This window comes from Martes martes, assembly GCF_963455335.1.
Source record: "Martes martes genome assembly, chromosome: 12".
In the NCBI taxonomy this organism is placed as follows: domain Eukaryota; kingdom Metazoa; phylum Chordata; class Mammalia; order Carnivora; family Mustelidae; genus Martes; species Martes martes.
Genome location: NC_137900.1, coordinates 24,369,624 through 24,396,671, shown reverse-complemented (window position 1 = coordinate 24,396,671; position 27,048 = coordinate 24,369,624). Strand labels below are relative to the sequence as shown.

The 27,048-nt window shown below is 50.6% G+C and overlaps 1 pseudogene across 1 annotated transcript; it reads left to right on the top strand.

Annotated features, from left to right (window-relative positions):
• Window positions 1–872: 872 nt before the first annotated feature.
• On the top strand, window positions 873–27,041 carry LOC308353329 (spermatogenesis-associated protein 31D3-like; annotated as a pseudogene). The gene is made up of 2 exons: window positions 873–1,065; window positions 25,894–27,041. The product of its transcript is annotated as a spermatogenesis-associated protein 31D3-like (transcript).
• Window positions 27,042–27,048: the final 7 nt, after the last annotated feature.

Sequence of the window (27,048 nt, the reverse complement as noted above, 5' to 3'; positions counted from 1 at the left end):
TTGTTCCCTTAAACTTTGAAGGAACTTTTACCAGGTTCTGAGAAAAGTTTTAACTCAAGGCACATAAACATACATAAGGATATCTAGCCAACATATGCCCTTTTAAAAGAGAAAAGCCAGTCTTCGACTATCCTCTCAAAGAGCCATTCATTTGTAACAGATAATCACAGAGATTAGACATGCAGAGTTGCCTTTCTAAGGAGCATGGTGTGTGTGAGCTTTTGTGACCCACAGTACCTGTCACTTTGTTCCTCTGTTCACAAATGCGGCAGGATACCTGTCCTGTGTCCTGTGTAACTCTCAGCCTGCACAGGGCTTTCCCCTAGAACAGCACCATGAGGTCCTTAAGGACAGAGACCAGGACTTAACAGGTGTTTGTGTCTCTTGGTTTCCAAAAGTAACTATAGATTAAATGAAAATGTGGCTGAGACTGCATGTCAGGATGAGGAAGAAGCGGTGCCTTTTGGCAGGTCTGATCTTCCAGGCAGGTGACCTGTTCCTGCAGAACTGAAAGGAGACTCTGCTGGGCCAGGGTGAAGGCTGTCCTACCCTTTCACAGATGACCAAGCTAATAATGCCAGGCCAGGTGTGTCAAATAAAGGGTATCCCAGTTTAAGAAAGACATGAGTGTTAGGGTCTGTGATCAAAGGAACAAGACTGATGCAAAGTGAAAGTCAAGCAAAGTTTTATCTCGTGCCAGGCATCAGAAACCAAACCGACCGGTGGGCTCTCTCTTATGAAGAGGCTGTTAAGGTCCGTGATCAAAGGAACAAGAGGCAACGACGATGACAACCCCGCCAAGACCACTCCAGACGAGGCTGCTCCGGATGAGGCCGTGCTCCGGATGAGGCCGCTCCAGATGAGGAGGCCGCATGCCGACGAGGCCGCTCCCCCGAACCACTCTGCTCCGGCGAGGCCGCTCCGGCGAGGCCACTCCAGCGAGGCCGCTGGTGGCGGGGCCACTGCTCAGTGGTGGTGACACCGCTGGCGGCAGGGCTGTGGCTTGGGGCGGCAAGGCCACTGGCAGTGGGGCTGTGGCTCTGAGCATCGAGGCCGCTCGCAGTGGTACCATGGCTCGGGGTGGCGAGACCGCTGGCGGAAGGGCCGTGGCTCGGTGGTGGCAACGCTGTTCCCAACAACTAGCCTATGATGGATATCCTAAGGGCTCTCCCTAGGCTATTCTAACTCCTCCTACTACTCCCCCTAATCCCCCTGCCTAGCCTCACAGACTAAACTTTATAGAGGTGGTTGAGCCTGGCCCACGCACAGGTGGCCAATGGGATTTCAACTCACCACAGTAAATATATGCGTGCTCCACTGATTGGATGTCTCCATCCGGCCTGACCCGCCCCTATATCCGGGGTTTGCAACTATGTTCCTCTAGCTAACCAGGCCCTTACAATGAGAAGTTAGGAGGCAGTTCAGAGGACAGCTGTCATGAAGATAAAAGAGTTTAGAAAAGATAGAGGAAGAGTGGAGGGAAATACTGGGATTATTTTAACCCGACAAAAAGGAACCTGGAAAAACTGTCACAAGTAGTTGATTTTCAAACAACGTGGGGATGATAATATAGGGTGGAGCTTCTCAACCCCTTTTCATGGCAAGGCACTCCTAGGAAAGGATATACAAGGCCCACAAGGGCAATCAGGCAAGGATCTTGAAGACTACATTCTCCAGGAAGGCTGTGACACTCCCCGGTCCCACCCTGCCACCAGAGGAGGGGATCAATAACTTACTTAGCAGCCTGTAACCTCTCCTGGCCTTTGGGGAGTTTATTAACTGTATGTTTGTGCTCCTCCCCAAATGCATATGATGAAACCCTAATCCTAATGTATTAGGAGATGGGGACTTTGGGAGGTGATAGGTCATGAGGGTGGGGCCCTCATGAATGAGTTTAGTATCCATAGAAAAGAGACCCCAGAAACCTCTCATCACTTTTTCTGCCACGTCAGGTTGCAGGGAGAAGATGCACCTGCTTGTGAACCAGGAGGAAGGTCTCAACCAGACACTGAGTCTGCTGTGCCTTGATCTTGGAATTCCCATCCTCCAGAACTATGAAAAATACACGTGTGTCATTTAAACCACCCAGTCTATGGCATTTGTTACAGGGCTGCAGCTCACTGAGAAGGGATTTGTACACCTATTAGGGTATTGATGTATAGAACACAGTATTTTAGGTAGAGTAAAAACAACTGTGGTCAAAATTATATGAGAGACTGAAATAAAAAGAGAAAACATTTTATTCTTCAATATGAAATACACTGGATTGTTTTGCCAAAGGGTGGGTGTGTGTGTGTGTGTGTGAGCTTGTCTCCAAAACTTTTATGCAGTTTAACTTCACTAAGTTTAGGGATACGGGTGCTACAGAGTTACCCCCAAGACCGTGTGAAGGTTTAATTATTTATTTTATATTGATTTTAGTTTTGGGATTGTTGAATAGTGCATGATTGATTTTAATTGAGTCAGCCTCTCTGACAGAAGATACTAAGGGCCGAATAAAACAAAAACTGAAATGAGCTGTGCAACATGTACAAAACTAAGTGTGAAAGAACTTTAAGATCTCTATATGGGTTCATGTAAGGCAAACACATTTTCTTTTAAAGGTTTTATTTATTTGACAGAGAGCACACAATCAGGGGAGCTGTAGGCAGAGGGAGTGGGGTACACAGGCTCCCTGTTGAGCAAAGAGCCAGATGTGGAGCTTGATCCCAGAAACCTGAGATCATAAACTGATCTGAGGGTGGTTACATAACTGACTGAGCCACTCAGGTGTCCCAGGCAAACACATTCTATAGGAAAGATGGATCTGAGGACCTATGTGATCCTCAGTGTAATGTCAGGGTACAAGCAAAAATTCCAGGTAGTCTTGCAGACTTCCAAGGCACAGACCTGGTAAGACCCAAGTCAAGGTCTCAAACATTAAAGGGGGACCCAGGTAATATATGAATTATACATGGAACAACAGAAAATTTCATAAGTTTCATGAATGATGAAAAGGAGTAGGAAAATAGGATGGCAGACATGAAGGACCTAGGAGGGGTGGAGGGGTGTTCTGAGCTAGTGGGTGGGGGAGGGGCTGTGGACATACCTTGATCAATTGTTCCCTCCCTCACCCTCAGAAACTCTTTCTGACAGTGCTCTGTGATGTAAGCCTGGGGAGGATATTCAGCGTGTGTACAGTATAGGCTATCTTGTGATTCAGACAATGGAGTTCAAACACTGGAATGTGCTCTCATTTCTGAATAGCGATACTAAACCATGTGTGAGCTTTGGCTCAACAGGCTTGGAGACCAATACCAACTTCACCTTCCTGCGTGGGTTGGGATTGCTCCTTCTTTTCCTGTGCTACCTGCTGGGGATTCCATTTCCAATTTGGAAAACCAAAACCACCCAAAAGGTAAGAAATCCTTGGGGGGGATGCTCAACATAGATGATTAAAGTTTCCATTTATAATTCCAAATTAATCTATTTTTAAGATTTTATTTAAGAGAAAGCAAGTGAGCACAGGTGGGGGTGGGGCACAAGGAGAGATAAGCAGGGAGTGCAATGTGGGGCTCGATTCCAAGACCCTGGAATCCTGACCTGAGCCCAGGGCAGACAACCAACTGAGCCATCCAGGCACCATAATCCCGGTTTTAAAAGGAGTTTGGTAGACTTGGAGAAACACCTAAAATGGACTTCTTAAGAGAATAGACATTCACTCCTCTAGGGAAAAAGGCCTGGCAGGGGTAAGGGTTTAGAAAGGACTAAGATTTCTACTTAAAAGTACAGTCTATCTGGGGATGGTGGTGGTTCTTGGATAAAATCCCAAACACAGGGAATCTGTAGACCTGGATTGGGTTATTTTGAGAGGATGAGGTCTGTGTAAGAGAACAAAGTTTCCCAGCACTCAATCATATCGAGTCACATTCCCATGTCCAGCATCATTCGATCAAGCCTTCCTTCATGCTGGGCTGATCAGGAGAACACTGCTAAGCCTCTGAGAAGACAGTGGGGTCTGAGCTATGACCTAGGATACAGGGTCCTACCCGAGGCAGCACAGATGTGACTGTTGGGCTTCCTTTTCCATGTCCTCATTGAACAAAGGACTTCTGACTGGCAATACCAAGGGTGGGCCTCCCAGAGAAAGTCGTCCCCTGAGGTTTTCAAAGAAGTAAATATTGACAACATTTTATCACCTTAAAAAAAAAAAAAACCCACAACAACAACAACAAAAAAACAACCAACAAGGAACACAAAGTTCTATTAAAACCGTAGAATTCTTGGATAAAAAATGTTTCCATTCTCAAGAGAAGAGCAAGACATGGGTCCCAACCCCCCCCCCCCATTCTTTTCATTTTTCTTCTAGCGTCAGGGCAGAGCCAAGAGGAGGAGGTAAGGTGGGATTCTGGAAGGTAAGGTTCTGCCTATTCCACCTGAGCTCTCCAAGGCTGATCCTTGCTGTCCTCTTCATGAGGGCCCAGTCCAGGATCTCTGAGGGTGCGAGCTGCTAGATACATTCCCTCAGAGGAGAGGCTCATGAAAATGCAGCCAGAGTACAAAACCCTTCTCAGATTCCCTGCTCTGACCACTACTGAGTATGAAGCAGTGATGGATCTGGACAATGAGTGCTGCCCAATAGGTAGCTGTGTGAGATGTCAAAGAGTCAGAACTTCTGTCTCCTGACTTTGTGAAAGCTCTGTGACATCATGGATACTCAGGAGTCTTCCCTGACCTCTCTGCTTCACAGAGGTGGACTGATCATCACATGGATAATTTACATGAAAGTACTTTATACAGGAAGCAAGATTGCTAACCAGCTTCACATCATTGGCCATTTGCCCTCATCTATTGATTATTGGGGCTTTCAGACTCCCAACATCCCAAGGCTGTCCCATAAGGGGACTCCTGTATTAATACCTATGTCTCTATTCTCACTACAGCACTCATCCTCCTGTTTCCTCAGACAACAGATGGTACCAAAGAGAAGTGGAGGAGACCAGGAAGCTGATCTCTGTTTTAAGAAAGTGACCAGATTTTCCCCTCTATCCTGTTGCCTCTTAGAGCACGTTTTATGCAATTGCTGGATTTACTGCAGTCTGTCATACCCATGGGAGGGGGTTACCATACGAACAGATGTTGGGGTGAAGGCTGCTGAATACACTGTCAAGTCATAAATGAAGGGCAATGTGAAGGGACAGCAGTCTTCAGGTGGCCCCACCCTTGTCAGGCCTGCATGGCCTCCTCCACTTGTTCTGGTCCTGACTGCAGTTTTGTACCCTCTGTCCTCTGAAGCCCCCTTGGCTGGCATCATGATACCACGCAATTTCATCAACTGTTATGTACACATCCTTCCTGTGAGGTACGTAATAGCACAACTGCTGAGATCAACCGGCTGCTGTTCCTGGAGGCCCTGGAAGAGTCTACTCCCTTGGCTTCCACAGCTCCTGTGACTTCTTCATCGTTCACTCTCTCCCCTGACTTCTCACCAGTCCCTCCAGGAGAGTTAAAACAAGCTTCGCTGCTGAGCCTTCCCCACCACCTGGTTCCATCACTCACCTAACCCAGTGATCCTTGTGGCAGATTTTATTCCACCCTAACCACTGGGTGATTCATTCCCACCAGAGCACTTTCCTCCCTTGATATGCAAATTCCCAATGGACCATTTCCCAGGCCAACCCCCTGCAATTCCACCACCTTGCCCACCACATCATGCCCATTCAGGGGACTCTCGTGTCCAGACAGAGACACTGTCTCTAAATTCCATCTTCTCTATATACCCTACCATTTCCCAAGAGGTCAGCCCCTTAATGGAGTTGTCCCAGATGGTGAATCCCACTGAGACCTTTGCTCATCATCACACAGCACCAAACTGCTCAGCTTCACTGCTACCGGACTGCAATTTGTCTGTGACTCAATCTAAACCGATTTCCATCTCCAGGAAGCCTGTTCCAGAGAGCTCACGCCCAGAGAGCCCTGGTGGGTTCTCTAATTACGTCCCATCAATCACAGGCATTGACACCTCCAGCTTGTCAATTTTAGATCTCCTTCAGTGGCAAACTCATGCCAAAGACTTCTTCCCTTCAACCCTGGCTCCATGTGATTCCCATCAAGCCGTGCATTCTTCAGAGGCGTATTCCAGGGGAGACCCTGCAGCCAACCTTATAGAGCCTGGTAACCTCTCACCTCTCAGGCCGGATGCGCTGGCGCTTCTAGAGAAGCAAGTCCAAAAGAGGTGTGGCTTCCTCAGGTGGAAGGAAACAAATGGTTCTTTTCTAAGACAAACAATTGCTGATAAGCATGATTGGGCATCCTCCCTTCCTTTCTGGAGCAGCAAAGACCAGTCAAAGGAGCTGCCAATGCATCAACAGCGCCCATATCCTACAAACTTGGAGGAGGGCCATTGACAGCACACCCCCATCCAGCGTTCCGGGGTCTCCAAACTCCTCTTAATGAGTCCTTCATCCCTGCTGCTGATGCCTCACATAATATCTCGAATGCCTCCCAGAGCAGGAATCCCCAGTAGTTCCCCATCCACATCCTCCATCCTTGTCTGAGGACCCGCCTCAACTACTGCCTCAAACCCAGCCCCAACCCAACCCATATGTCCAGCCCCAGGCCCTCCTTCAATCCCCACTCCAAATCCTGCCATCTGGTCCTCTACCCAACATTATGATCGGTCGAGTGTGTTTTCACAGACATCAGAATGTATCTGAGAGACTCACGTCAACTGAAAGGCACCATCTGGAATGGGACCTGTTGCACAAGGTGCAGGAACGTGTGTGGGGTTTGCCCACTGTAGTCCAGAGATCCCACAAGAATGATTGTCCAGTTCCTAACCATTCTCCCAAACCCTGTGCCGCCAAGGCCCAAGTTGTCATCTCGGTCCCTCCCAGGCCCATGCTGCTATCTCTATCCCTCATGCACAGTTTCCTCTCAGTGAGGAGATTCAGGAAAAAAAACTAGAGAGTTCCCTTGGAAAGAGGATCATCGAACACCGGTGGGGCCTATCCCCCAGGACCTAGGAGTCTCTCGCAATGATGAGCGGTCCCGGGACTCTTCCACAGCTACCTGGGTCTCGGGGCTATCGTGGACGCTCAGGGAACTCTAAAAAGAGTGAGGTCAAATTGAGTGTCTCTAAAAGTGGGTATGTGGGGGACCCAGAAATGCTTCAGCTAGAGTGCAGTGGCCTGGCAAAGTACAAAGATGACCTGGAGAAGGATAACAATGATTTGGAGAAGGACGAAAATCTGTAGAAGGAAAGGAGGGCCTGAAGAAGGATCAGGGACATATTCCAGAGAATGGCCCAAAAGATTATCTGTTGAGTGACCCAGTTAACTCTTCAGATAATGAAATGGGGTATGTGTCTGAGAAAGAACTTAGGAGCCCATCAGTGAAAACCGCCATGGTGGCTGTGGAGACTATGGTCAGACACAACTTAAAAATGCCCTGAATATACATTTAAGCAGAGAGTCTGGGGAAATCAATGAGGGTCAGTTGCCTGGGACTGTGCAGAATTCGTGGGATACTATGAGGCAGACATCACTACTTTCTGAGAAACCCCAGACTGAAATAAACCAGAGAAGTTGGCCACCATCAGAGGTTGAGGACTACTCCCTGAGTACCTTGCAGGAGCTTCCCTTTGTTGAACCTAGTGCAGCACAGAAGGTGGAAGACCATGTTTAAAGATTTCGTAAGAGGGGGACTTGGGGCCTTCCCCCTAGGGTCCAGGAAATCATAGAGGTCTTTTAATTGAAGAGTCCACATTCCATTCTAGCCTTTCCTCCTCAACCAACGTGAGTTCTGGGGCAACCGGGAAACCTGGAGGCTTCAAACAGTAAACCTGGCAAGCTTGAAATCTCTCCTTGGAGACAAAGCAGGAACAGCAAGTTCACCCCCCAACCCCGTTCGTCCTCTCCCTGCCACCTTAATTTTGGGCAAGGAAGAACAGAGAATTCTGAGGCAATCACCCTCTAATATCAACCATCAGTTGTTCTGAAAACTAAGGAATGCAGCCGTACTCTGACAGCTGTCAGTCATGACACGGTAGGAAACAGACGGCCCCCAAGATAGCCTACAAGGCGAGATTCGTTCAGATGTGAGCCAAAAGGTAAGAGTGAAAATTCCAGAGCTAGAAGAGGAGGGCAACAAGGCATAAAGATGAAGAATCCTGGACCAAGACATTCAGGACCAAGGAATTCCATACACATCAATCACAACCTAGCATCTTGACAACCCACAAGCCAGTTAGCTCCCCAATTATAAAGGGGAATAAGCTTCAAGTCAAAACCACCATCCCACCAAGCATACCAATTCCGCAAGATCCTAACACATGGAATCTTACAGAACCACTCTTGCTTGAGTTCTTGCTTAAGCTTTAACGGGACAGGACAGGGAGCGTAGCCAGGCCCAAGCCCAATGCATTGGCCTGCCCCCTGCCACAGATTGTTTGACTTACAAGGCCTCACGGACTCGTGCCCAGGGTGTCTCCAGTGGGGACACGAGAGCTTCCCAGGTGCTACGTGTCCATCCAGAGGACACAGGAATTACTATGGAACAACAGCAGAGCCCTGGGTCCCTAAGCATGTCTTAAGGAAGTGCCAGAATAAGAATCCCCCACCGGCTGCAAAGACCATGAGGCCTCCGGGTTCCAAGGCACAAGAGCATCGTGGAGGGGATGCAGGACTAGGAACATCCCACCCGAGAACAGACAGCTTCCCTACGGAACATGTGGCATTGAAGAAGAGGTTCCCTACCCAGGATGCGGTACTGAAGGTAAACCTGGGAACAGAGCCTTCCCAGACCCTATCACGGAAGGGTCAGCTGCCTCCTGAAAGCCTTTCTCAGAAGGGTCAGCCTCCTTCGAAAGAAAGCCTTTTCAGTTAAAAAAAAAAAAAGAAAAGAAAAAAAAAAAAAAAAAAAGAGGGTTTGGTTTTGTTTGTCTGTTTGTTTGTTTGTTTGTTTTGCAATGGCTTGCTTACTCTTGCAATAAAAGGCAAAATGTACGAAAACTCCCAGGAGAAGCGCAGTTCCCTATTCTCTGTGGAAAGCAAGGGCCTGCTTAAAGGTAGAGCTGCGTTTACTGGGGTGCCCGAAGCTCAGAAAATAACGACAGCTGTTGGGAAGTTCCAGGAGGAGAGAACGGGGAGTCTGCGTGCAATTAGGCAGCACCTGCCCTCAGCAGCCCATTCCCTCCCCAACCAAGTTTGGGAAAACTCAGCAGAAAGCACAAGTGCAGGCCCAGGCACAGCCTGTCCTGGGGTATCCTTTCAACTACAGGGTTCCCGCCCTCAAGGAGTCAAATACCAGGTCCTGCCAGCAAGAAGCGGTCTTTGCTGGCCAAGGCCTTCCTGGAAGTAACAGACAGCTCAGAAACAAGGACAGACAGCCCCAGAAAGTTGGGGCACTTAAGGACCAGCTACCGCATCAGAGGCATCCCCTCTCCATGCCCCACGGGGAGCCCGCGTCCCACCCGAAGGCCACCTGCGGGCATCAGGCTGCCCAGTGGCTTCCAGCCACTCTCACGACTGCTGAAGGCACAGTGTGCAGAAATGTGTTTCGTACTAATTAGACAGAAAACTTCTCCGGAAATTCCCGTGAGAGGGTTTTGGGGGGCATTTCCTACCCCGAAATAATCCCCTTGTGAGGAATAAATATTTCTCTAATAACGGGTTGTCTGTTCTGTGTACTGTCTTGGGAGCATGGGTTTGGGGTAACTCCGTTCAGCTGTCTGTCCAGACAGAGAGTGTCTCTAAATACCATCGTCTCTCTGGACCCTACCCTTTCCCAAGAGGTCAGCCCCTTAACGGAGTCGTCCCAGACGGTGCATCCCACTGAGACCTTTGCTCATCATCACACACCACCAAGCCGCTCAGCTTCACCGCCACCGGACTGCAATTTGTCTGTGACTCAATCTAAACCGATTTCCATCTCCAGGAAGCCTGTTCCAGAGAGCTCACGCCCAGAGAGCCCTGGTGGGTTGTCTACTTATGTCCCATCAATCACAGGCATTGGCCCCTCCAGCTTGTCAATTTTAGATCTCCCTCAGTGGCAAACTCATGCCAAAGACTTCTTCCCTTCAACCCTGGCTCCATGTGATTCCCATCAAGCCCTGCATTCTTCAGAGGCGTCTTCCAGGGGAGACCCTGCAGCCAACCTTGTAGAGCCTGGTAACCTCTCACTTCTCAGGCCTGATGCGCTGGTGCTTCTAGAGAAGCAAGTCCAAAAGAGGTGTGGCTTCCTCAGGTGGAAGGAAACAAAGGGTTCTTTTCCAAGGCAAACAATTGCCGATAAGCGTGATTGGGCATCCTCCCTTCCTTTCTGGAGCAGCAAAGACCAGTCAAAGGAGCTGCCTATGCATCAGCAGCGCCCATATCCTACAACCTTGGAGGAGGGCCATTGACAGCACACCCCCATCCAGCTCTTCCGGGGTCTCCAAACTCCTCCTAGTGAGTCCTTCTTCCCTGCTGCCGATGCCTCACATAACATCTCGAATGCCTCCCAGAGCAGGAATCCCCAGTAGTTCCCCATCCACTTCCTCCATCCTTGTCTGAGAACCCGCCTCAACTCCTGCCTCAAACCCAGCCCCAACCCAACCCATGTGTCCAGCCCCAGGCCCTCCTTCAATCCCCACTCCCAATCCTGCCATCTGGTCCTCTACCCGACATTAAGATCGGTCGAGTGTGTTTTCACAGACGTCAGAATGAATCCCAGAGACTCACGTCAACTGAAAGGCACCATCTGGAATGGGACCTGTTGCACAAGGTGCAGGAACGTGTGTGGGGTTTGCCCACTGTAGTCCAGAGATCCCACTAGGATGATTGTCCTTCAGCTCCTAACCATTCTCCCAAACCCTGTGCCGCCAAGGCCCAAGTTGTCATCTCGGCCCCTCCCAGGCCCATGCTGCTATCTCTATCCCTCATGCACAGTTTCCTCTCAGTGAGGAGATTCAGGAAAAAAACTAGAGAGTCCCCTTGGAAAGAGGATCATCCAACACCGGTGGGGCCTGGCCCCCAGGACCTAGGAGTCTCTCGCAATGATGAGCGGTCCCGGGACTCTTCCACAGCTACCTCAGTCTCGGGGCTATCGTGGACGCTCAGGGAACTCTAAAAAGAGGGAGGTCAAATTGAGTGTCTCTAAAAGTGGCTATGTGGGGGACCCAGAAATGCTTCAGCTAGAGTGCAGTGGCCTGGCAAAGTACAAAGATGACCTGGAGAAGGATAGCAATGATTTGGGGAAGGACGAAAATCTAGAGAAGGAAAAGGAAGGCCTGAAGAAGGATCAGGGACATATTCCAGAGAATGGCCCAAAAGATTATCTGTTGAGTGACCCAGTTAACTCTTCAGATAATGAAATGGGGTATGTGTCTGAGAAAGAACTTAGGAGCCCATCAGTGAAAACCGCCATGGTGGCTGTGGAGACTACGGTCAGAGACAACTTGAAAATGCCCTGAATATACATTTAAGCAGAGAGTCTGGGGAAAACAATGAGGGTCAGTTGCCTGGGACTGTGCAGAATTCGTGGGATACTATGGGGCAGACATCACTACTTTCTGAGAAACCCCAGACTGAAATAAACCAGAGAAGTTGGCCAGCATCAGAGGTTGAGGACTACTCCCTGAGTACCTTGCAGGAGCTTCCCTTTGTTGAACCTAGTGCAGCACAGAAGCTGGAAGACCATGTTTAAAGATTTTGTAAGAGGGGGACTTGGGGCCTTCCCCCTAGGGTCCAGGAAATCATAGAGGTCTTTTAATTGAAGAGTCCACATTCCATTCTAGCCTTTCCGCCTCAACCAGCGTGAGTTCTGGGGCAACCTGGAAACCTGGAGGCTTCAAACGGTAAACCTGGCAAGCTTGAAATCTCTCCTTGGAGACAAAGCAGGAACAGCAAGTTCACCCCCCAACCCCGTTCGTCCTCTCCCTGCCACCTTAATTTTGGGCAAGGAAGAACAGAGAATTCTGAGGCAATCACCCTCTAATATCAACCATCAGTTGGCAGAGGATGTTCCGAAAACTAAGGACGGCAGCCGTACTCTGACACCTGTCAGACATGACACGGTAGGAAACAGACGGCCCCCAAGGAAGCCTACAAGTCGAGGTGCATTCAGACGTGAGCCAAAGGGTAAGAGTGAAAATTCCGGAGCTAGAAGGCATAAAGAACAAGGCATAAAGATGAAGAATCCTGGACCAAGACATTCAGGGCCAAGGAATTCCATACACATCAATCACAACCTAGCATCTTGACAACCCACAAGCCAGTTAGCTCCCCAATTATAAAGGGGAATAAGCTTCAAGTCAAAACCACCATCCCACCAAGCATACCAATTCCGCAAGATCCTAACACATGGAATCTTACAGAACCACTCTTGCTTGAGTTCTTGCTTAAGCTTTAACGGGACAGGACAGGGAGCGTAGCCAGGCCCAAGCCCAATGCATTGGCCTGCCCCCTGCCACAGATTGTTTGACTTACAAGGCCTCACGGACTCGTGCGCAGGGTGTCTCCAGTGGGGACACGAGAGCTTCCCAGGTGCTACGTGTCCATCCAGAGGACACAGGAATTACTATGGAACAACAGCAGAGCCCTGGGTCCCTAAGCATGTCTTAAGGAAGTGCCAGAATAAGAATCCCCCACCGGCTGCAAAGACCATGAGGCCTCCGGGTTCCAAGGCACAAGAGCATCGTGGAGGGGATGCAGGACTAGGAACATCCCACCCGAGAACAGACAGCTTCCCTACGGAACATGTGGCATTGAAGAAGAGGTTCCCTACCCAGGATGCGGTACTGAAGGTAAACCTGGGAACAGAGCCTTCCCAGACCCTATCACGGAAGGGTCAGCTGCCTCCTGAAAGCCTTTCTCAGAAGGGTCAGCCTCCTTCGAAAGAAAGCCTTTTCAGTTAAAAAAAAAAAAAAAGAAAAAAAAAAAGAAAAAAAGAGGGTTTGGTTTTGTTTGTCTGTTTGTTTGTTTGTTTGTTTTGCAATGGCTTGCTTACTCTTGGAATAAAAGGCAAAATGTACGAAAACTCCCAGGAGAAGCGCAGTTCCCTATTCTCTGTGGAAAGCAAGGGCCTGCTTAAAGGTAGAGCTGCGTTTACTGGGGTGCCCGAAGCTCAGAAAATAACGACAGCTGTTGGGAAGTTCCAGGAGGAGAGAACGGGGAGTCTGCGTGCAATTAGGCAGCACCTGCCCTCAGCAGCCCATTCCCTCCCCAACCAAGTTTGGGAAAACTCAGCAGAAAGCACAAGTGCAGGCCCAGGCACAGCCTGTCCTGGGGTATCCTTTCAACTACAGGGTTCCCGCCCTCAAGGAGTCAAATACCAGGTCCTGCCAGCAAGAAGCTGTCTTTGCCGGCCAAGGCCTTCCTGGAAGTAACAGACAGCTCAGAAACAAGGACAGACAGCCCCAGAAAGTTGGGGCACTTAAGGACCAGCTACCGCATCAGAGGCATCCCCTCTCCATGCCCCACGGGGAGCCCGCGTCCCACCCGAAGGCCACCTGCGGGCATCAGGCTGCCCAGTGGCTTCCAGCCACTCTCACGACTGCTGAAGGCACAGTGTGCAGAAATGTGTTTCGTACTAATTAGACAGAAAACTTCTCCGGAAATTCCCGTGAGAGGGTTTTGGGGGGCATTTCCTACCCCGAAATAATCCCCTTGTGAGGAATAAATATTTCTCTAATAACGGGTTGTCTGTTCTGTGTACTGTCTTGGGAGCATGGGTTTGGGGTAACTCCGTTCAGCTGTCTGTCCAGACAGAGAGTGTCTCTAAATACCATCGTCTCTCTGGACCCTACCCTTTCCCAAGAGGTCAGCCCCTTAACGGAGTCGTCCCAGACGGTGCATCCCACTGAGACCTTTGCTCATCATCACACACCACCAAGCCGCTCAGCTTCACCGCCACCGGACTGCAATTTGTCTGTGACTCAATCTAAACCGATTTCCATCTCCAGGAAGCCTGTTCCAGAGAGCTCACGCCCAGAGAGCCCTGGTGGGTTGTCTACTTATGTCCCATCAATCACAGGCATTGGCCCCTCCAGCTTGTCAATTTTAGATCTCCCTCAGTGGCAAACTCATGCCAAAGACTTCTTCCCTTCAACCCTGGCTCCATGTGATTCCCATCAAGCCCTGCATTCTTCAGAGGCGTCTTCCAGGGGAGACCCTGCAGCCAACCTTGTAGAGCCTGGTAACCTCTCACTTCTCAGGCCTGATGCGCTGGCGCTTCTAGAGAAGCAAGTCCAAAAGAGGTGTGGCTTCCTCAGGTGGAAGGAAACAAAGGGTTCTTTTCCAAGGCAAACAATTGCCGATAAGCGTGATTGGGCATCCTCCCTTCCTTTCTGGAGCAGCAAAGACCAGTCAAAGGAGCTGCCTATGCATCAGCAGCGCCCATATCCTACAACCTTGGAGGAGGGCCATTGACAGCACACCCCCATCCAGCTCTTCCGGGGTCTCCAAACTCCTCCTAGTGAGTCCTTCTTCCCTGCTGCCGATGCCTCACATAACATCTCGAATGCCTCCCAGAGCAGGAATCCCCAGTAGTTCCCCATCCACTTCCTCCATCCTTGTCTGAGAACCCGCCTCAACTCCTGCCTCAAACCCAGCCCCAACCCAACCCATGTGTCCAGCCCCAGGCCCTCCTTCAATCCCCACTCCCAATCCTGCCATCTGGTCCTCTACCCGACATTAAGATCGGTCGAGTGTGTTTTCACAGACGTCAGAATGAATCCCAGAGACTCACGTCAACTGAAAGGCACCATCTGGAATGGGACCTGTTGCACAAGGTGCAGGAACGTGTGTGGGGTTTGCCCACTGTAGTCCAGAGATCCCACTAGGATGATTGTCCTTCAGCTCCTAACCATTCTCCCAAACCCTGTGCCGCCAAGGCCCAAGTTGTCATCTCGGCCCCTCCCAGGCCCATGCTGCTATCTCTATCCCTCATGCACAGTTTCCTCTCAGTGAGGAGATTCAGGAAAAAAACTAGAGAGTCCCCTTGGAAAGAGGATCATCCAACACCGGTGGGGCCTGGCCCCCAGGACCTAGGAGTCTCTCGCAATGATGAGCGGTCCCGGGACTCTTCCACAGCTACCTCAGTCTCGGGGCTATCGTGGACGCTCAGGGAACTCTAAAAAGAGGGAGGTCAAATTGAGTGTCTCTAAAAGTGGCTATGTGGGGGACCCAGAAATGCTTCAGCTAGAGTGCAGTGGCCTGGCAAAGTACAAAGATGACCTGGAGAAGGATAGCAATGATTTGGGGAAGGACGAAAATCTAGAGAAGGAAAAGGAAGGCCTGAAGAAGGATCAGGGACATATTCCAGAGAATGGCCCAAAAGATTATCTGTTGAGTGACCCAGTTAACTCTTCAGATAATGAAATGGGGTATGTGTCTGAGAAAGAACTTAGGAGCCCATCAGTGAAAACCGCCATGGTGGCTGTGGAGACTACGGTCAGAGACAACTTGAAAATGCCCTGAATATACATTTAAGCAGAGAGTCTGGGGAAAACAATGAGGGTCAGTTGCCTGGGACTGTGCAGAATTCGTGGGATACTATGGGGCAGACATCACTACTTTCTGAGAAACCCCAGACTGAAATAAACCAGAGAAGTTGGCCAGCATCAGAGGTTGAGGACTACTCCCTGAGTACCTTGCAGGAGCTTCCCTTTGTTGAACCTAGTGCAGCACAGAAGCTGGAAGACCATGTTTAAAGATTTTGTAAGAGGGGGACTTGGGGCCTTCCCCCTAGGGTCCAGGAAATCATAGAGGTCTTTTAATTGAAGAGTCCACATTCCATTCTAGCCTTTCCGCCTCAACCAGCGTGAGTTCTGGGGCAACCTGGAAACCTGGAGGCTTCAAACGGTAAACCTGGCAAGCTTGAAATCTCTCCTTGGAGACAAAGCAGGAACAGCAAGTTCACCCCCCAACCCCGTTCGTCCTCTCCCTGCCACCTTAATTTTGGGCAAGGAAGAACAGAGAATTCTGAGGCAATCACCCTCTAATATCAACCATCAGTTGGCAGAGGATGTTCCGAAAACTAAGGACGGCAGCCGTACTCTGACACCTGTCAGACATGACACGGTAGGAAACAGACGGCCCCCAAGGAAGCCTACAAGTCGAGGTGCATTCAGACGTGAGCCAAAGGGTAAGAGTGAAAATTCCGGAGCTAGAAGGCATAAAGAACAAGGCATAAAGATGAAGAATCCTGGACCAAGACATTCAGGGCCAAGGAATTCCATACACATCAATCACAACCTAGCATCTTGACAACCCACAAGCCAGTTAGCTCCCCAATTATAAAGGGGAATAAGCTTCAAGTCAAAACCACCATCCCACCAAGCATACCAATTCCGCAAGATCCTAACACATGGAATCTTACAGAACCACTCTTGCTTGAGTTCTTGCTTAAGCTTTAACGGGACAGGACAGGGAGCGTAGCCAGGCCCAAGCCCAATGCATTGGCCTGCCCCCTGCCACAGATTGTTTGACTTACAAGGCCTCACGGACTCGTGCGCAGGGTGTCTCCAGTGGGGACACGAGAGCTTCCCAGGTGCTACGTGTCCATCCAGAGGACACAGGAATTACTATGGAACAACAGCAGAGCCCTGGGTCCCTAAGCATGTCTTAAGGAAGTGCCAGAATAAGAATCCCCCACCGGCTGCAAAGACCATGAGGCCTCCGGGTTCCAAGGCACAAGAGCATCGTGGAGGGGATGCAGGACTAGGAACATCCCACCCGAGAACAGACAGCTTCCCTACGGAACATGTGGCATTGAAGAAGAGGTTCCCTACCCAGGATGCGGTACTGAAGGTAAACCTGGGAACAGAGCCTTCCCAGACCCTATCACGGAAGGGTCAGCTGCCTCCTGAAAGCCTTTCTCAGAAGGGTCAGCCTCCTTCGAAAGAAAGCCTTTTCAGTTAAAAAAAAAAAAAAAAGAAAAAAAAAAAGAAAAAAAGAGGGTTTGGTTTTGTTTGTCTGTTTGTTTGTTTGTTTGTTTGTTTTGCAATGGCTTGCTTACTCTTGGAATAAAAGGCAAAATGTACGAAAACTCCCAGGAGAAGCGCAGTTCCCTATTCTCTGTGGAAAGCAAGGGCCTGCTTAAAGGTAGAGCTGCGTTTACTGGGGTGCCCGAAGCTCAGAAAATAACGACAGCTGTTGGGAAGTTCCAGGAGGAGAGAACGGGGAGTCTGCGTGCAATTAGGCAGCACCTGCCCTCAGCAGCCCATTCCCTCCCCAACCAAGTTTGGGAAAACTCAGCAGAAAGCACAAGTGCAGGCCCAGGCACAGCCTGTCCTGGGGTATCCTTTCAACTACAGGGTTCCCGCCCTCAAGGAGTCAAATACCAGGTCCTGCCAGCAAGAAGCTGTCTTTGCCGGCCAAGGCCTTCCTGGAAGTAACAGACAGCTCAGAAACAAGGACAGACAGCCCCAGAAAGTTGGGGCACTTAAGGACCAGCTACCGCATCAGAGGCATCCCCTCTCCATGCCCCACGGGGAGCCCGCGTCCCACCCGAAGGCCACCTGCGGGCATCAGGCTGCCCAGTGGCTTCCAGCCACTCTCACGACTGCTGAAGGCACAGTGTGCAGAAATGTGTTTCGTACTAATTAGACAGAAAACTTCTCCGGAAATTCCCGTGAGAGGGTTTTGGGGGGCATTTCCTACCCCGAAATAATCCCCTTGTGAGGAATAAATATTTCTCTAATAACGGGTTGTCTGTTCTGTGTACTGTCTTGGGAGCATGGGTTTGGGGTAACTCCGTTCAGCTGTCTGTCCAGACAGAGAGTGTCTCTAAATACCATCGTCTCTCTGGACCCTACCCTTTCCCAAGAGGTCAGCCCCTTAACGGAGTCGTCCCAGACGGTGCATCCCACTGAGACCTTTGCTCATCATCACACACCACCAAGCCGCTCAGCTTCACCGCCACCGGACTGCAATTTGTCTGTGACTCAATCTAAACCGATTTCCATCTCCAGGAAGCCTGTTCCAGAGAGCTCACGCCCAGAGAGCCCTGGTGGGTTGTCTACTTATGTCCCATCAATCACAGGCATTGGCCCCTCCAGCTTGTCAATTTTAGATCTCCCTCAGTGGCAAACTCATGCCAAAGACTTCTTCCCTTCAACCCTGGCTCCATGTGATTCCCATCAAGCCCTGCATTCTTCAGAGGCGTCTTCCAGGGGAGACCCTGCAGCCAACCTTGTAGAGCCTGGTAACCTCTCACTTCTCAGGCCTGATGCGCTGGCGCTTCTAGAGAAGCAAGTCCAAAAGAGGTGTGGCTTCCTCAGGTGGAAGGAAACAAAGGGTTCTTTTCCAAGGCAAACAATTGCCGATAAGCGTGATTGGGCATCCTCCCTTCCTTTCTGGAGCAGCAAAGACCAGTCAAAGGAGCTGCCTATGCATCAGCAGCGCCCATATCCTACAACCTTGGAGGAGGGCCATTGACAGCACACCCCCATCCAGCTCTTCCGGGGTCTCCAAACTCCTCCTAGTGAGTCCTTCTTCCCTGCTGCCGATGCCTCACATAACATCTCGAATGCCTCCCAGAGCAGGAATCCCCAGTAGTTCCCCATCCACTTCCTCCATCCTTGTCTGAGAACCCGCCTCAACTCCTGCCTCAAACCCAGCCCCAACCCAACCCATGTGTCCAGCCCCAGGCCCTCCTTCAATCCCCACTCCCAATCCTGCCATCTGGTCCTCTACCCGACATTAAGATCGGTCGAGTGTGTTTTCACAGACGTCAGAATGAATCCCAGAGACTCACGTCAACTGAAAGGCACCATCTGGAATGGGACCTGTTGCACAAGGTGCAGGAACGTGTGTGGGGTTTGCCCACTGTAGTCCAGAGATCCCACTAGGATGATTGTCCTTCAGCTCCTAACCATTCTCCCAAACCCTGTGCCGCCAAGGCCCAAGTTGTCATCTCGGCCCCTCCCAGGCCCATGCTGCTATCTCTATCCCTCATGCACAGTTTCCTCTCAGTGAGGAGATTCAGGAAAAAAACTAGAGAGTCCCCTTGGAAAGAGGATCATCCAACACCGGTGGGGCCTGGCCCCCAGGACCTAGGAGTCTCTCGCAATGATGAGCGGTCCCGGGACTCTTCCACAGCTACCTCAGTCTCGGGGCTATCGTGGACGCTCAGGGAACTCTAAAAAGAGGGAGGTCAAATTGAGTGTCTCTAAAAGTGGCTATGTGGGGGACCCAGAAATGCTTCAGCTAGAGTGCAGTGGCCTGGCAAAGTACAAAGATGACCTGGAGAAGGATAGCAATGATTTGGGGAAGGACAAAAATCTAGAGAAGGAAAAGGAAGGCCTGAAGAAGGATCAGGGACATATTCCAGAGAATGGCCCAAAAGATTATCTGTTGAGTGACCCAGTTAACTCTTCAGATAATGAAATGGGGTATGTGTCTGAGAAAGAACTTAGGAGCCCATCAGTGAAAACCGCCATGGTGGCTGTGGAGACTACGGTCAGAGACAACTTGAAAATGCCCTGAATATACATTTAAGCAGAGAGTCTGGGGAAAACAATGAGGGTCAGTTGCCTGGGACTGTGCAGAATTCGTGGGATACTATGGGGCAGACATCACTACTTTTTGAGAAACCCCAGACTGAAATAAACCAGAGAAGTTGGCCAGCATCAGAGGTTGAGGACTACTCCCTGAGTACCTTGCAGGAGCTTCCCTTTGTTGAACCTAGTGCAGCACAGAAGCTGGAAGACCATGTTTAAAGATTTTGTAAGAGGGGGACTTGGGGCCTTCCCCCTAGGGTCCAGGAAATCATAGAGGTCTTTTAATTGAAGAGTCCACATTCCATTCTAGCCTTTCCGCCTCAACCAGCGTGAGTTCTGGGGCAACCTGGAAACCTGGAGGCTTCAAACGGTAAACCTGGCAAGCTTGAAATCTCTCCTTGGAGACAAAGCAGGAACAGCAAGTTCACCCCCCAACCCCGTTCGTCCTCTCCCTGCCACCTTAATTTTGGGCAAGGAAGAACAGAGAATTCTGAGGCAATCACCCTCTAATATCAACCATCAGTTGGCAGAGGATGTTCCGAAAACTAAGGACGGCAGCCGTACTCTGACACCTGTCAGACATGACACGGTAGGAAACAGACGGCCCCCAAGGAAGCCTACAAGTCGAGGTGCATTCAGACGTGAGCCAAAGGGTAAGAGTGAAAATTCCGGAGCTAGAAGGCATAAAGAACAAGGCATAAAGATGAAGAATCCTGGACCAAGACATTCAGGGCCAAGGAATTCCATACACATCAATCACAACCTAGCATCTTGACAACCCACAAGCCAGTTAGCTCCCCAATTATAAAGGGGAATAAGCTTCAAGTCAAAACCACCATCCCACCAAGCATACCAATTCCGCAAGATCCTAACACATGGAATCTTACAGAACCACTCTTGCTTGAGTTCTTGCTTAAGCTTTAACGGGACAGGACAGGGAGCGTAGCCAGGCCCAAGCCCAATGCATTGGCCTGCCCCCTGCCACAGATTGTTTGACTTACAAGGCCTCACGGACTCGTGCGCAGGGTGTCTCCAGTGGGGACACGAGAGCTTCCCAGGTGCTACGTGTCCATCCAGAGGACACAGGAATTACTATGGAACAACAGCAGAGCCCTGGGTCCCTAAGCATGTCTTAAGGAAGTGCCAGAATAAGAATCCCCCACCGGCTGCAAAGACCATGAGGCCTCCGGGTTCCAAGGCACAAGAGCATCGTGGAGGGGATGCAGGACTAGGAACATCCCACCCGAGAACAGACAGCTTCCCTACGGAACATGTGGCATTGAAGAAGAGGTTCCCTACCCAGGATGCGGTACTGAAGGTAAACCTGGGAACAGAGCCTTCCCAGACCCTATCACGGAAGGGTCAGCTGCCTCCTGAAAGCCTTTCTCAGAAGGGTCAGCCTCCTTCGAAAGAAAGCCTTTTCAGTTAAAAAAAAAAAAAAAAAAAAGAAAAAAAAAAGAAAAAAAGAGGGTTTGGTTTTGTTTGTCTGTTTGTCTGTTTGTTTGTTTTGCAATGGCTTGCTTACTCTTGGAATAAAAGGCAAAATGTACGAAAACTCCCAGGAGAAGCGCAGTTCCCTATTCTCTGTGGAAAGCAAGGGCCTGCTTAAAGGTAGAGCTGCGTTTACTGGGGTGCCCGAAGCTCAGAAAATAACGACAGCTGTTGGGAAGTTCCAGGAGGAGAGAACGGGGAGTCTGCGTGCAATTAGGCAGCACCTGCCCTCAGCAGCCCATTCCCTCCCCAACCAAGTTTGGGAAAACTCAGCAGAAAGCACAAGTGCAGGCCCAGGCACAGCCTGTCCTGGGGTATCCTTTCAACTACAGGGTTCCCGCCCTCAAGGAGTCAAATACCAGGTCCTGCCAGCAAGAAGCTGTCTTTGCCGGCCAAGGCCTTCCTGGAAGTAACAGACAGCTCAGAAACAAGGACAGACAGCCCCAGAAAGTTGGGGCACTTAAGGACCAGCTACCGCATCAGAGGCATCCCCTCTCCATGCCCCACGGGGAGCCCGCGTCCCACCCGAAGGCCACCTGCGGGCATCAGGCTGCCCAGTGGCTTCCAGCCACTCTCACGACTGCTGAAGGCACAGTGTGCAGAAATGTGTTTCGTACTAATTAGACAGAAAACTTCTCCGGAAATTCCCGTGAGAGGGTTTTGGGGGGCATTTCCTACCCCGAAATAATCCCCTTGTGAGGAATAAATATTTCTCTAATAACGGGTTGTCTGTTCTGTGTACTGTCTTGGGAGCATGGGTTTGGGGTAACTCCGTTCAGCTGTCTGTCCAGACAGAGAGTGTCTCTAAATACCATCGTCTCTCTGGACCCTACCCTTTCCCAAGAGGTCAGCCCCTTAACGGAGTCGTCCCAGACGGTGCATCCCACTGAGACCTTTGCTCATCATCACACACCACCAAGCCGCTCAGCTTCACCGCCACCGGACTGCAATTTGTCTGTGACTCAATCTAAACCGATTTCCATCTCCAGGAAGCCTGTTCCAGAGAGCTCACGCCCAGAGAGCCCTGGTGGGTTGTCTACTTATGTCCCATCAATCACAGGCATTGGCCCCTCCAGCTTGTCAATTTTAGATCTCCCTCAGTGGCAAACTCATGCCAAAGACTTCTTCCCTTCAACCCTGGCTCCATGTGATTCCCATCAAGCCCTGCATTCTTCAGAGGCGTCTTCCAGGGGAGACCCTGCAGCCAACCTTGTAGAGCCTGGTAACCTCTCACTTCTCAGGCCTGATGCGCTGGCGCTTCTAGAGAAGCAAGTCCAAAAGAGGTGTGGCTTCCTCAGGTGGAAGGAAACAAAGGGTTCTTTTCCAAGGCAAACAATTGCCGATAAGCGTGATTGGGCATCCTCCCTTCCTTTCTGGAGCAGCAAAGACCAGTCAAAGGAGCTGCCTATGCATCAGCAGCGCCCATATCCTACAACCTTGGAGGAGGGCCATTGACAGCACACCCCCATCCAGCTCTTCCGGGGTCTCCAAACTCCTCCTAGTGAGTCCTTCTTCCCTGCTGCCGATGCCTCACATAACATCTCGAATGCCTCCCAGAGCAGGAATCCCCAGTAGTTCCCCATCCACTTCCTCCATCCTTGTCTGAGAACCCGCCTCAACTCCTGCCTCAAACCCAGCCCCAACCCAACCCATGTGTCCAGCCCCAGGCCCTCCTTCAATCCCCACTCCCAATCCTGCCATCTGGTCCTCTACCCGACATTAAGATCGGTCGAGTGTGTTTTCACAGACGTCAGAATGAATCCCAGAGACTCACGTCAACTGAAAGGCACCATCTGGAATGGGACCTGTTGCACAAGGTGCAGGAACGTGTGTGGGGTTTGCCCACTGTAGTCCAGAGATCCCACTAGGATGATTGTCCTTCAGCTCCTAACCATTCTCCCAAACCCTGTGCCGCCAAGGCCCAAGTTGTCATCTCGGCCCCTCCCAGGCCCATGCTGCTATCTCTATCCCTCATGCACAGTTTCCTCTCAGTGAGGAGATTCAGGAAAAAAACTAGAGAGTCCCCTTGGAAAGAGGATCATCCAACACCGGTGGGGCCTGGCCCCCAGGACCTAGGAGTCTCTCGCAATGATGAGCGGTCCCGGGACTCTTCCACAGCTACCTCAGTCTCGGGGCTATCGTGGACGCTCAGGGAACTCTAAAAAGAGGGAGGTCAAATTGAGTGTCTCTAAAAGTGGCTATGTGGGGGACCCAGAAATGCTTCAGCTAGAGTGCAGTGGCCTGGCAAAGTACAAAGATGACCTGGAGAAGGATAGCAATGATTTGGGGAAGGACGAAAATCTAGAGAAGGAAAAGGAAGGCCTGAAGAAGGATCAGGGACATATTCCAGAGAATGGCCCAAAAGATTATCTGTTGAGTGACCCAGTTAACTCTTCAGATAATGAAATGGGGTATGTGTCTGAGAAAGAACTTAGGAGCCCATCAGTGAAAACCGCCATGGTGGCTGTGGAGACTACGGTCAGAGACAACTTGAAAATGCCCTGAATATACATTTAAGCAGAGAGTCTGGGGAAAACAATGAGGGTCAGTTGCCTGGGACTGTGCAGAATTCGTGGGATACTATGGGGCAGACATCACTACTTTCTGAGAAACCCCAGACTGAAATAAACCAGAGAAGTTGGCCAGCATCAGAGGTTGAGGACTACTCCCTGAGTACCTTGCAGGAGCTTCCCTTTGTTGAACCTAGTGCAGCACAGAAGCTGGAAGACCATGTTTAAAGATTTTGTAAGAGGGGGACTTGGGGCCTTCCCCCTAGGGTCCAGGAAATCATAGAGGTCTTTTAATTGAAGAGTCCACATTCCATTCTAGCCTTTCCGCCTCAACCAGCGTGAGTTCTGGGGCAACCTGGAAACCTGGAGGCTTCAAACGGTAAACCTGGCAAGCTTGAAATCTCTCCTTGGAGACAAAGCAGGAACAGCAAGTTCACCCCCCAACCCCGTTCGTCCTCTCCCTGCCACCTTAATTTTGGGCAAGGAAGAACAGAGAATTCTGAGGCAATCACCCTCTAATATCAACCATCAGTTGGCAGAGGATGTTCCGAAAACTAAGGACGGCAGCCGTACTCTGACACCTGTCAGACATGACACGGTAGGAAACAGACGGCCCCCAAGGAAGCCTACAAGTCGAGGTGCATTCAGACGTGAGCCAAAGGGTAAGAGTGAAAATTCCGGAGCTAGAAGGCATAAAGAACAAGGCATAAAGATGAAGAATCCTGGACCAAGACATTCAGGGCCAAGGAATTCCATACACATCAATCACAACCTAGCATCTTGACAACCCACAAGCCAGTTAGCTCCCCAATTATAAAGGGGAATAAGCTTCAAGTCAAAACCACCATCCCACCAAGCATACCAATTCCGCAAGATCCTAACACATGGAATCTTACAGAACCACTCTTGCTTGAGTTCTTGCTTAAGCTTTAACGGGACAGGACAGGGAGCGTAGCCAGGCCCAAGCCCAATGCATTGGCCTGCCCCCTGCCACAGATTGTTTGACTTACAAGGCCTCACGGACTCGTGCGCAGGGTGTCTCCAGTGGGGACACGAGAGCTTCCCAGGTGCTACGTGTCCATCCAGAGGACACAGGAATTACTATGGAACAACAGCAGAGCCCTGGGTCCCTAAGCATGTCTTAAGGAAGTGCCAGAATAAGAATCCCCCACCGGCTGCAAAGACCATGAGGCCTCCGGGTTCCAAGGCACAAGAGCATCGTGGAGGGGATGCAGGACTAGGAACATCCCACCCGAGAACAGACAGCTTCCCTACGGAACATGTGGCATTGAAGAAGAGGTTCCCTACCCAGGATGCGGTACTGAAGGTAAACCTGGGAACAGAGCCTTCCCAGACCCTATCACGGAAGGGTCAGCTGCCTCCTGAAAGCCTTTCTCAGAAGGGTCAGCCTCCTTCGAAAGAAAGCCTTTTCAGTTAAAAAAAAAAAAAAAAGAAAAAAAAAAAAGAAAAAAAGAGGGTTTGGTTTTGTTTGTCTGTTTGTTTGTTTGTTTGTTTGTTTTGCAATGGCTTGCTTACTCTTGGAATAAAAGGCAAAATGTACGAAAACTCCCAGGAGAAGCGCAGTTCCCTATTCTCTGTGGAAAGCAAGGGCCTGCTTAAAGGTAGAGCTGCGTTTACTGGGGTGCCCGAAGCTCAGAAAATAACGACAGCTGTTGGGAAGTTCCAGGAGGAGAGAACGGGGAGTCTGCGTGCAATTAGGCAGCACCTGCCCTCAGCAGCCCATTCCCTCCCCAACCAAGTTTGGGAAAACTCAGCAGAAAGCACAAGTGCAGGCCCAGGCACAGCCTGTCCTGGGGTATCCTTTCAACTACAGGGTTCCCGCCCTCAAGGAGTCAAATACCAGGTCCTGCCAGCAAGAAGCTGTCTTTGCCGGCCAAGGCCTTCCTGGAAGTAACAGACAGCTCAGAAACAAGGACAGACAGCCCCAGAAAGTTGGGGCACTTAAGGACCAGCTACCGCATCAGAGGCATCCCCTCTCCATGCCCCACGGGGAGCCCGCGTCCCACCCGAAGGCCACCTGCGGGCATCAGGCTGCCCAGTGGCTTCCAGCCACTCTCACGACTGCTGAAGGCACAGTGTGCAGAAATGTGTTTCGTACTAATTAGACAGAAAACTTCTCCGGAAATTCCCGTGAGAGGGTTTTGGGGGGCATTTCCTACCCCGAAATAATCCCCTTGTGAGGAATAAATATTTCTCTAATAACGGGTTGTCTGTTCTGTGTACTGTCTTGGGAGCATGGGTTTGGGGTAACTCCGTTCAGCTGTCTGTCCAGACAGAGAGTGTCTCTAAATACCATCGTCTCTCTGGACCCTACCCTTTCCCAAGAGGTCAGCCCCTTAACGGAGTCGTCCCAGACGGTGCATCCCACTGAGACCTTTGCTCATCATCACACACCACCAAGCCGCTCAGCTTCACCGCCACCGGACTGCAATTTGTCTGTGACTCAATCTAAACCGATTTCCATCTCCAGGAAGCCTGTTCCAGAGAGCTCACGCCCAGAGAGCCCTGGTGGGTTGTCTACTTATGTCCCATCAATCACAGGCATTGGCCCCTCCAGCTTGTCAATTTTAGATCTCCCTCAGTGGCAAACTCATGCCAAAGACTTCTTCCCTTCAACCCTGGCTCCATGTGATTCCCATCAAGCCCTGCATTCTTCAGAGGCGTCTTCCAGGGGAGACCCTGCAGCCAACCTTGTAGAGCCTGGTAACCTCTCACTTCTCAGGCCTGATGCGCTGGCGCTTCTAGAGAAGCAAGTCCAAAAGAGGTGTGGCTTCCTCAGGTGGAAGGAAACAAAGGGTTCTTTTCCAAGGCAAACAATTGCCGATAAGCGTGATTGGGCATCCTCCCTTCCTTTCTGGAGCAGCAAAGACCAGTCAAAGGAGCTGCCTATGCATCAGCAGCGCCCATATCCTACAACCTTGGAGGAGGGCCATTGACAGCACACCCCCATCCAGCTCTTCCGGGGTCTCCAAACTCCTCCTAGTGAGTCCTTCTTCCCTGCTGCCGATGCCTCACATAACATCTCGAATGCCTCCCAGAGCAGGAATCCCCAGTAGTTCCCCATCCACTTCCTCCATCCTTGTCTGAGAACCCGCCTCAACTCCTGCCTCAAACCCAGCCCCAACCCAACCCATGTGTCCAGCCCCAGGCCCTCCTTCAATCCCCACTCCCAATCCTGCCATCTGGTCCTCTACCCGACATTAAGATCGGTCGAGTGTGTTTTCACAGACGTCAGAATGAATCCCAGAGACTCACGTCAACTGAAAGGCACCATCTGGAATGGGACCTGTTGCACAAGGTGCAGGAACGTGTGTGGGGTTTGCCCACTGTAGTCCAGAGATCCCACTAGGATGATTGTCCTTCAGCTCCTAACCATTCTCCCAAACCCTGTGCCGCCAAGGCCCAAGTTGTCATCTCGGCCCCTCCCAGGCCCATGCTGCTATCTCTATCCCTCATGCACAGTTTCCTCTCAGTGAGGAGATTCAGGAAAAAAACTAGAGAGTCCCCTTGGAAAGAGGATCATCCAACACCGGTGGGGCCTGGCCCCCAGGACCTAGGAGTCTC